The 9880-nt window shown below is 40.6% G+C and overlaps 1 pseudogene; it reads right to left on the bottom strand.

Moving 5' to 3' along the window:
* Positions 1–476: 476 nt before the first annotated feature.
* On the bottom strand, positions 477–1370 carry LOC114054024 (annotated as a pseudogene).
* Positions 1371–9880: the final 8510 nt, after the last annotated feature.

Here is a 9880-nt window from a genome sequence, read left to right as displayed (position 1 = left end):
GGGCTTCAGCTAAGTTTCTCTTCCAGTCTCTCCCACCTCTCTACTCCCCTCAAATCTAACCTGTATGGATCAGCAGTAACACTGTTCTTAAGCATAAAAGCCAAACCATTGCTTAGAAAAAAAAGACAACTTGATGCTCCAATTTAGCAGAGCCACACATCCCTCCCTCTACTCGGCTGCCCTCTAGGGACCATCTGGGTCTCCAAACACCAAACAAACCAGCTTTACTTTACCCAGAAGAGAGGTGAAAGCCCTCGATTAGACCAAACCTTTGAACTGGTAAAAGGTGCAATCTTTTCCTACCCACAGGAGGGCACTTAGGGTTGGCCCCTGGGTTTGCCCTGCTCTCCTTGTGCAAGGAACAAAGATTACACCTTATTTAAAAAGGTGCAATTCAAATAAAGGTGATGGGGAGACCTAACTGTTAGGGAATGCTTTGACCCCAGATTTGGGTTTGGGCCCAGCCAGGGCTGCCTTCAGTTGTCAGAGAGGGTCAGTGCCAGGGCAGCCTGAAATGCAGCTTCTTCCTCGATGCTGTAGTCCACAAAGGTGTCATAGGAGAATTTGTGTCGATGGAGGAGGTACTGCAGGAAGTTGGCGCTCTTGTAGCCTGGGCCGCCCCAGGGCGTGGCTGAAGAAATGGGGCAGACCACTCGATTGGAATCTTTGCGGTGAGTCTCCATGCAGTGCTTCACCAGATCCTGCTGGTCCAGATTGCAGGCTCCACAGTAGGGACACACAAAGGTGTATCTGTTTGGGATATTGCTGGGAATGGACTGGGATGTTGGCACTACTGGGACAAACTTGGGACAGTTGGCCATCTGCTCTTGGACCTTCATGCAGGAAGAAACGTGTGACCTCATCTTTGCAAGAGTCACCTTCTTGTTGCAGCCCAGGCACGGAGTCTTGTAGGATGACAGTTGCTTTTCCACACTGGAGGCTTTGTCCACTTTCTTTGGGTCAAAGGGCATTAGGCAGAGTGGGCAGAGTGGAGATGGCACCTGGAGACACGGCTGCAAACACTCTCCACAGAACGTGTGTCCGCAGCTGCCGATGGCCTCGGGATGGTGGTAGACCTCCAGGCAGATGGGACAGCTGTCCTGGACCTCCAGGTCGCTCTCGCCTGCGCCGGGCCCGGCAGGGGGCTGCGGGGCGCTGGCGGGGGCTCTGGCCGGGGGGCACGGCTGCTGCGCCAACGCCACCAGGTTGCGGAACAGCGCCCTCACGGGGCCCGCCCCGCCCCAGCCCACCCCAGCCCGCCCCTGCCTGCCAGCCCTGGCACACTGGCCCCGCTCACTCCCAGTCCGCCGTTCGGGCTCTAAGGGTCTCTTTTCAAGGAATTGATTCAAATCCATAAGAATAAGCACCATAACCCAAATGATTTGGGCAAAGAATATGAACAGGTAGGAAAAAAACAATCTAAACTATCAGTAGCCATATAAAAATTACTTCAAGTCACTGATAATTGCAGAAATGCAAATGAAAATGACTCTAAGTTCCTACCTCATACCCATTATATTGGCAAGGTTGAAAAATAAAGGAAAATGACTAATGTTAAAGGACCTACAGGAAAATAGATACATTAATGCTCTGTTAGTGGTGCCAATAGTGAGTTAGTAAATTGGTCCAGCCATTCTGGAAAGACATTTGGAACTACATCCAAAAAGTTATTGAACTGTGCTTACCCTTTGACCTAGCAGCACCAGTATTAGGCCTATGCCCAAAGAGATCAAAGAAAGAGGAAAAGGACCTTTACATACAATAATAATAATTAGTGTATATATAAGTAGCTATACATATATATGGTTATAGCTGGCAAAGAGTTACATATATGATAACTCATTTGACCCACATCACAACTCTGTGAGATAGGTGCTATTATTTATCCCCATTTTACAGATGAGGAAACTAGAGTAAGTGACTTGACCAGGGTCACAAATCTAAAAAGTATTGGTGGCAGGATTTGAACTCAGTTCTTCCTGATTCCAAGTCCTGCTGTATTCATTGTGCCAACTCTTTTTGAAATAACAAAGACCTGGAACCTAATAGGGCGTCTATCAGTTAGAGAAGGGCTGAACAATATGAATATAATATATATTACATTTATTGTACATAAAAATGATGATGGTGGTTTCAGAGAAACCAGAGAGACTTGTATGAGTGAAAAATACTGTAGAAATAAACAATGTTTAAAACTTTAAGAGCTCCAATTGACCCAGTGACCATCCATCATTTCAGTGGATCAGTGATAAAGCATGCTAACTTCTGCCTAACAGAGAAGAAAATGGGCTCATGCTGAAGATTGTTACAGTTTGTGTATTGGGGGGGGCGTGTTTGAACAGGACCAATGCAGGAATATATTTTGCTTGACCATGCACATTTGTTACAAGGATTTTATTTTTCCTTTTTTCGCCAATGGTTGAGGGGGTAGAAAGGAATGAAAATCAATTTTTATAACTTAAAAACATAAAATTTTAAAAACCACAAAAACTAAGGAGATATAATTGTAGTCTTGTTGGTCACATCATTTGAGAATTCAAAAGGTAAAGAAGCCTAAAGTATATGGACATTCAATTTCCCATGTTTTCTAATTGGAAATCTCACTGTCATATATTCAACACAGCTATTCATCGTGGGGCTCTGCACTACCCTCAAAAAGATATCTTCCCCAAAGTCTTTCAGAATCATTCTTGGCCTTCCTGAGACCCCACGTAATAAAAGCTAATACATAAACACAGAGTATTACTGTTACTGAAGATACATGACACAAATCAACAGTGTAAGATGCTTTTTTCATTTGGAAAAATGCCAGGGACCAGAAAGACTGATATACTCTTAAGCTATGTCTTTATGTTGAAATCCAAAAACGGATACTTACCCAAAATAACTCCATTAAAATTCCCACTGGACTTGCACCCTGAGGAAACTATAGCATTTCTTTCATTCAATATTCAGTTTGTTGACCCACCTTTCTCAACCTCCCCTCCCCAGTTGGCCAGTTGTGTGAATATTCCATGCCAGCTGGCATCTGGCCAAAGAGCTGGCCATAAATAAATGTGCTGCCTGTCTGGCCAGCAAAGAATGGGAAGATGATGTTAACAGAATCCCTTGCTCTTTCTAATCTCATTTGCCTTTGGTAGAGTGGACAACTAGGAACATGGAGAATGATGCAGATTTGTAAAGGATAAGACCAGTAAGAAAATTAGAAAACCTATATTCCTGTAAAGTATTTATCACCCATGCTGTTAGATGCACCTGTCTGGGTAACAGTTCAGATCCCTTTATTGAAGTATAACTTACCATTAGAGAATAGCATATTCATCAGGGAAACCTTGTCTCACACAGTTGGAGGCGAGAAGAAAATCTCTTGGCTGAGGAGCGTGGGAGGAGCATGGCATTGTTCTGTTACATGATGCTGTGTCAGCAGCACAAAGATCACGTCTATGAAATTCTATCCATCCTGGGTACAGAGACTTAGAAACATAGAATCATAGATTTAGAATTGGAAGGGAACTTAGACATCAAGAAATCTCACACTTTATAAATGAGGAAACTGAGGCAGAGATGATAAGTGACTTGTACAGGGTCAGACAACCAATAAGTATCTGAGATGGGATTTGAACTCAGTTCTTTCTGATTCCAAGTCTAGAATTTTAGCAATTACCCTATTGTGCCTCTCCACACAGGTTTCCCATTCCCCTACAAGTGTTCTAAAGTGGACTACTTTAAATTGTGCTGGCTGAATTTCAAATAAAACTGCAATCAGTTTCTTGATTTCACATATATACAGACAAAGTGTAAGCTAAAGTGGAGATTTGACAACAATCTCATTACTTTGATAAAAGCTGACTATTGAAATACAATGTCTGGGCCACACAATTGTCTAAAGCCTGGAATTTTAGTTAGTATGTCTACACTGGCCAAAGTAATGGAATCACTTATGATACTTTCATTTTCTGTTGAGTTGGGCAAACACACCAAGTTTATTACTAAGCAGAAGCAACTGAGCTCTGGCCCAGCATACCTAGAATGCCCGGGACACAAAATTTAGAGAGGGCAAAGCACAATGCAGTCTTCTTGTGAGCACAAGGGTAGTAGCTGCAAGTCCAAACATAGAGGGATGATGGTGGACTAGGTAGGACTTCCAATGCACAATCAACCCCATTGAAAACATATAAAACATTTGTTTTATACCTGGTGCTAAGATTCCAAACTCAAACAGCAATGCCAAATTCCTTCAAGGGTCAAGTTGGAATCTCCTTCAGCACATGGGGCCTCCTCATCTTGAAACATCCATCCTGCCTCCTTGCTTTCTCACAGTAGAATTTTCATTTACCACGCTGGTCTCCTACTCTCATTGGTGAGACTAGCTCTCATTGGTCTAGACTGGCTAAACATCATTTCTCTGCCTGTTTCTGACTTTCTGGAATTCAATACCATACCCTTGCATAAGTAACTTCACCCATCCTTTTCACTCCCTGCTTTTCAGCCCCCCTTTTGTGTGTCATCTTATATCTAATGTGTTATCTTATATTCTAGTGAATGCTAGACCATTGAAGGTAAGAAACATCATTCTTTTTGCTTATATTGGTATCCCCAATGCTAAGTTCATTGCCTGGAATACACTAAGTGCTTAATAAATACTTGCTGCCATGCCTTTATTGATTCTTTTGTTTTCTACTTATTGAAGAAGTAACTTCGGTTGTAATAAGTCCTTGGCTATAGTTTAGTCAAGATATATTTCCTCTATTCATTAACTTGTGACCACATGAGAAAGACCCATCACAGAGGCAACACTTAATGGTTGCAATTATCAATTCCAATCCTGATTTGCACTGTAAGAACCTTGCAATAGGGGGAGCAAAGCAAGACTTTATTAGTTGGTGAAACAGAATCAGAGGATAGGAGATGAATAACCCGATATTGGGAACTGTGATATAGGGAGAACCAAAGAAGGAATGAGGGGGATTAATGAATTTAGAGAACTGTTGTTAAATTGATGGATGGATACATTCAAAGATGAAACATTGAAGCTTAGCAACTCTTCCATAGTATTCAAGAAAGGAAAAACATAATATGTAAAATTTAATCAAAATCATACCAGCTGTTCATTGCTTTGCCTAAAGGCAACAAAATTTTTCTTCCAGTATTAAAAATATAGAACAAGATACAATTGGCTGCTGGGTGATGCAGTGGATAGAGCAATGGGCCTGCAATCAGGAAGACTCATCTTTCTGAATTCAAATCCAGTCCCAAATATTTACTAGCTGTGTGACCCTGAGCAAGTCATTTAAACTTTTTTGCCTTAGTTCCTCATGAGCTATAGAAGGAAATGGCAAACCATTCTACTGTCTTTGCCAAGAAAACCCCAAATGAGGTCACAAGGACACAATGACATTAAGGTCCCTTCCAGCATGAAATCTCTAATCCTATGGTATCCCCCCCCCCACAAAAAAGCTAATGTAATCTATACTGCATTAAGAGTTGCCATTTTTACAGGACTGTCCCACATTCTAGTATTCATTCTTTATTATCTGCCCTTGCTCCAATCTTCTCCATGCTGTTGAATTCAGTAAATATCCATTAATTTCAACTCAGCAGGTATACTTATGTATAAGACACTGTGGTTACGATTTTTATAACATTCCCTGTCTTCGAGGAATTTACATTCTACTGAGGGATGGAGGACATAGGCAAGGTTATGTATGCTATAAATATGATGTGAATGAAGAAAAAATCTAGACAGCAAAATGTCCTGGAAAATTTGATGAGAGAGAGAAAGAGACAGACAGACAGACAGACAGAATACTTTGACCTGTCAAGACCAGGCAAGACTTCACGTGTTGAATCTTGAAGTCCACCAGATAACTACCTGATTCTCCTTAGAAGGATGTCATCAACCAGCCAGTCAGTTAACATGCATTTATTAAGTGCCAGACATTGAGCAGAGCACTGAGAATACAAAAAAAGGAGAACAAACAAACAAAAAACACCAATCCCTGCCCTCAAGAGCTTGCATTCTAACAGGAGGGAAAACATGTAAATGGATCCATATAAGAAACATACAGAGTAGATGAAGCTGCCCTGAAAGAGGAAGACATTAACAGGCAGAAGGACCTGAAGAGGCCTCCTGCCCAGTGCAAAGACACAAAGACAGGAGATAGAGTACTGTGTTCAAGAAACAGCAAGAAAGCCAGAGAAGCTGGATTGTAGAGTGTGTGAAAAGAAATAAGGCATAAGAAGGCTGGAAGGGTAAGAAAGGGCCAGATTATGAAGAGCTTTTAGTACCAAGCAGTAATTTACATTTGATTCTAGAGATAATAGGAAACCACTGGAACTCATTGAGCTAGGGAAGGGGAGTTATATGGTCATACTTAAGCTTTAGAAAAATAACTTTAGCAACTGGGTGGAGGACAAATTGTAGTGATGAAAGACTTGAGGCAGGGAGTGAAGGGGACATACATGAGAAATACTGTAAAGGTAGAAACAAGATTTAACAGTCAGTTGTACATCAGGGTGGCTGAAAGTGAAGAGTCAAGGACAGCACCAAATTACAAGCCTAAGTGACAAGAAGGATAGCGATGACCTCCACAGTAAGAGAAATTCAAAAGAAGAAAGGATCTTCTTGGTGGGAGGGGATAATATGTTCTATGTTCCACATGTTGAGTCTGAGATGTTCACAGAACAACCATTTTAAACCTCCAAGACACAGTTGGAGCTCTCACTCAAGAGAGAGAAGAGATCTAGGAATCAGTTGCATGGTCATCAAAACTGAACCTAGTGGGGCTAATGAGATTGCCAAGTGTGATAGTAAGGAGGAAAAAGAGAAGAGGATCTTGGCAGAGTCTTGAGAGACAACATGACTAATGGACATGATGTGAATGGAGAACCAACAAAGGAGAATGAAAAAAGAATTATCAGAAAGCTAGAAGAACCAGGAAAGAGCAGTGTCATGAAAACCTACAGAGGAGAGAGTATAAAGGTGATTGATCAACAGTGTCAGGTGCTGCAAAGAGGACTAAAGGGATCAAAATTGAGGAAGAAGTCATTAGATTTGGCAATTAAAAGATCATTGGTAACTTTGGAGAGAGCAGTTTCAGTTGAATGATGAAGTTAGAAGCCATTAATACTCTTCTCCTCTTACTCTGACCATTGCTAGAGACTACTCTTCTGGTTATCCAGTAAATACTACAAAGCACAACTATATTGTTTCAACACTATTATATAAACATGCTTATGTGAAAATCTTTGTTATCTCCATAATTTATTTCCTTACTTTATAACAGAATATGTAAGACCAATTTCTTTGACTGTGATAAAGCACTTTACAATCCATATATCTTAAAAGGAACTACCAAATATCTAGGGGTATAGGGAAAGGACAAGGTAATATCCTGGAAAGGGCCCTGAACTAGAAGTTAAGAAACCTAGGACCTACCAGCTGCTTTCTCACTGTCTGCCTCAGTTTCCTTATATGTAAAATTAATAATAGCATCTACCTCCTATGGTTATTCTGAAGATAAAACAAGATATTTATAAAGTTCTTGGCCAACCTTAAACTATTAGATATTATATTATAAATGCTATCTATTATATCATCATCACATTCATCAAATAGGATCAGTTCAGAGAGAAACAAATCTTGTATATACTGATGAATAGATTGTTTTCTCCAACAGATAAGATCAATAATAATAACAAGCATTTATGTATCACTCAAAAGCTTGAAAAGAGCTCTACAGACATGACCTGATTTTATTTATCCTCACAACAACATACATATAGCATACAATTAGGTGATATTGCTATCCCAATTTTGCAGATGAAGAAGCTAAGGCAGGCAGAGAGGTAAAACAACTTGCCCCCGGTCACATAGCTCATAAGTGTCCGAGGCTGAATTTGAACTCTGACCTTCTGACTCCATGTCCAGTACTCTATCCACTGTGCCACCTAGCTCCTTAAGCATAAGGACAGCTTCATTCTTGCTTCCGTATCTCCATTGGTGAGCCCAATGCCTGGCACATAGTTGGTTTAATAAATATTTGTTAACTAACAAAATTGATTATAGATATCTATGTGTGTGCCATATTCTCTTACTAGACTATACGCTCCTTGAGAAGAAGAATTTAAAGGGAATTAGTTAATTCATTCATTTATTCACTCACTCAATCATTAATTCATACATTTATTCTCTCAATAAACATTTACCTGCTATGTAGAGGTCACTAGATGATAAAAGATAGTACAAATATATTTTCAGAAATGACCCCCACCTTAAAGGAGCCTAGAGTCCAGAACTGAATATTTTTAAAAGTATATAAATACCTGTAGTACTACATCAAGAACAATTAGTACACGGGAAGGAGAAATGATCTGTGACACATAGAAGACCACTCCCCACCTCAAAAGTTCAGGCATTTAACATGGAAACAGAACCCACACATGCAATTGCCAAAATCCAATACACCATATGTAGGGACACTATGGAAGAAGTATCAACGGGCACATATGCAGTGCAGGAAGATAAGTTGTGATAGTTACACAGCTGGGACACATTCTCTTTAACTGGCACCTTCCTCAGCCTTCTACCCATGAACCAGGCACTCTGGCTCCAGACCTTGGATCCTGGGGCCCTGGACTTCTAATTGGGAGAAGTCTTTTGCCTTTCTTTGCATTCACAGGACTTAGCACAGTGCTTGGTACATAGTAGGTGCTTAATAAATGCTTCTTGTTTGACTGATGGACTTCACAACTAATCCAGAGCCAGCCCCACTATACTGCTCTAGCCATTTTTATCCTATGCCACCATGACCTTCTATTTTCCAAGTTATTCCACCTCCTATACAACTCTCCTCCCCTCTCCCACAAAATTTCCACCTCAGACTCTGGGAATAGTAATTAAACCACTGCTACCATTACTAAAAAAGGATCAAATCCATCAACTGCTCTGTGACTACATTCTCTTATGCTTCATGGACTGTGCTCAATGGAAGAAAGATATGAAAAAATTAATGAAAGGCCCTGTCAAAAGTCTCAATAAGGCTTGTATGGAGAAGCTTCTCATTTGAGTGTAATCATTATGTTTTTTTTTATTACTACCTATTCCATACTTGATCTATACTGTTATCTTTACTTCCCTCCTAGATCAAAAAACCCAAACAGAATTGTTTCTCAGGAATCAAATAGAAGGGGAAGGAGAAGGAACTAAAGCCTAGTCCTCCTATTGAGGAGACAGGCAACCCATAGCCATGAACCCAAAGCCAGTTGTGAGAGTCTCTTAAAGATAGGAATTGGTACGGGTCAGCAAGCTTTGTGGCCTCACCCCAGGGATATACTGGTAAATGTTTAACTTTTCAGCTCTACCTCCCCCCCCCCAAAAAAAAGTACATAAGACTCAATTTTAAGGTTAATCTGCATTATTAACACTTCATCACTTTTTAAACTCTAGACAATAAAAAACAATAAATAAGCCTTTATTTGTAGCATTTGCTAACTTCTGAGGTAGAAATGTTCACATTAAAAATTTAACAATTGTCTTTGTTGAGCTAGTAGGAGCTCCTCCAGCATGCTATCACTTGTTTAGCTAGTCTTGGTGCTAGCCAGACTTTGAAAGAAGCTAAGGATTCTGGGAGGCAGGGAGGAGGAGGTAGTACATTCCAGGCATGAGGGACAGTCTCTACAAAGGCAGGGAAGAGAGAGGTAGAATATCATATACATGTAATATTTGAAAGAGGGGAGAGATGGAGCAAACATTTATGAAGTACCTACTAGGTGCCAGGCACTGTGCTAAGTGCTTTACAGATATTTGAATGTTCAAGGAAGAGGCGAAAACCCCGGGCAAGAATTCTGTCAGGATATGACCTTTGTGAGTTGAGGAAAA

Source organism: Vombatus ursinus, unplaced genomic scaffold (genome assembly GCF_900497805.2).
Source record: "Vombatus ursinus unplaced genomic scaffold, bare-nosed wombat genome assembly UNPS02014812.1, whole genome shotgun sequence".
In the NCBI taxonomy this organism is placed as follows: Eukaryota; Metazoa; Chordata; class Mammalia; order Diprotodontia; family Vombatidae; genus Vombatus; species Vombatus ursinus.
The sequence above is the reverse complement of the archived record's forward strand: the minus strand, read 5'-3'. Positions and strand labels throughout refer to the sequence as shown.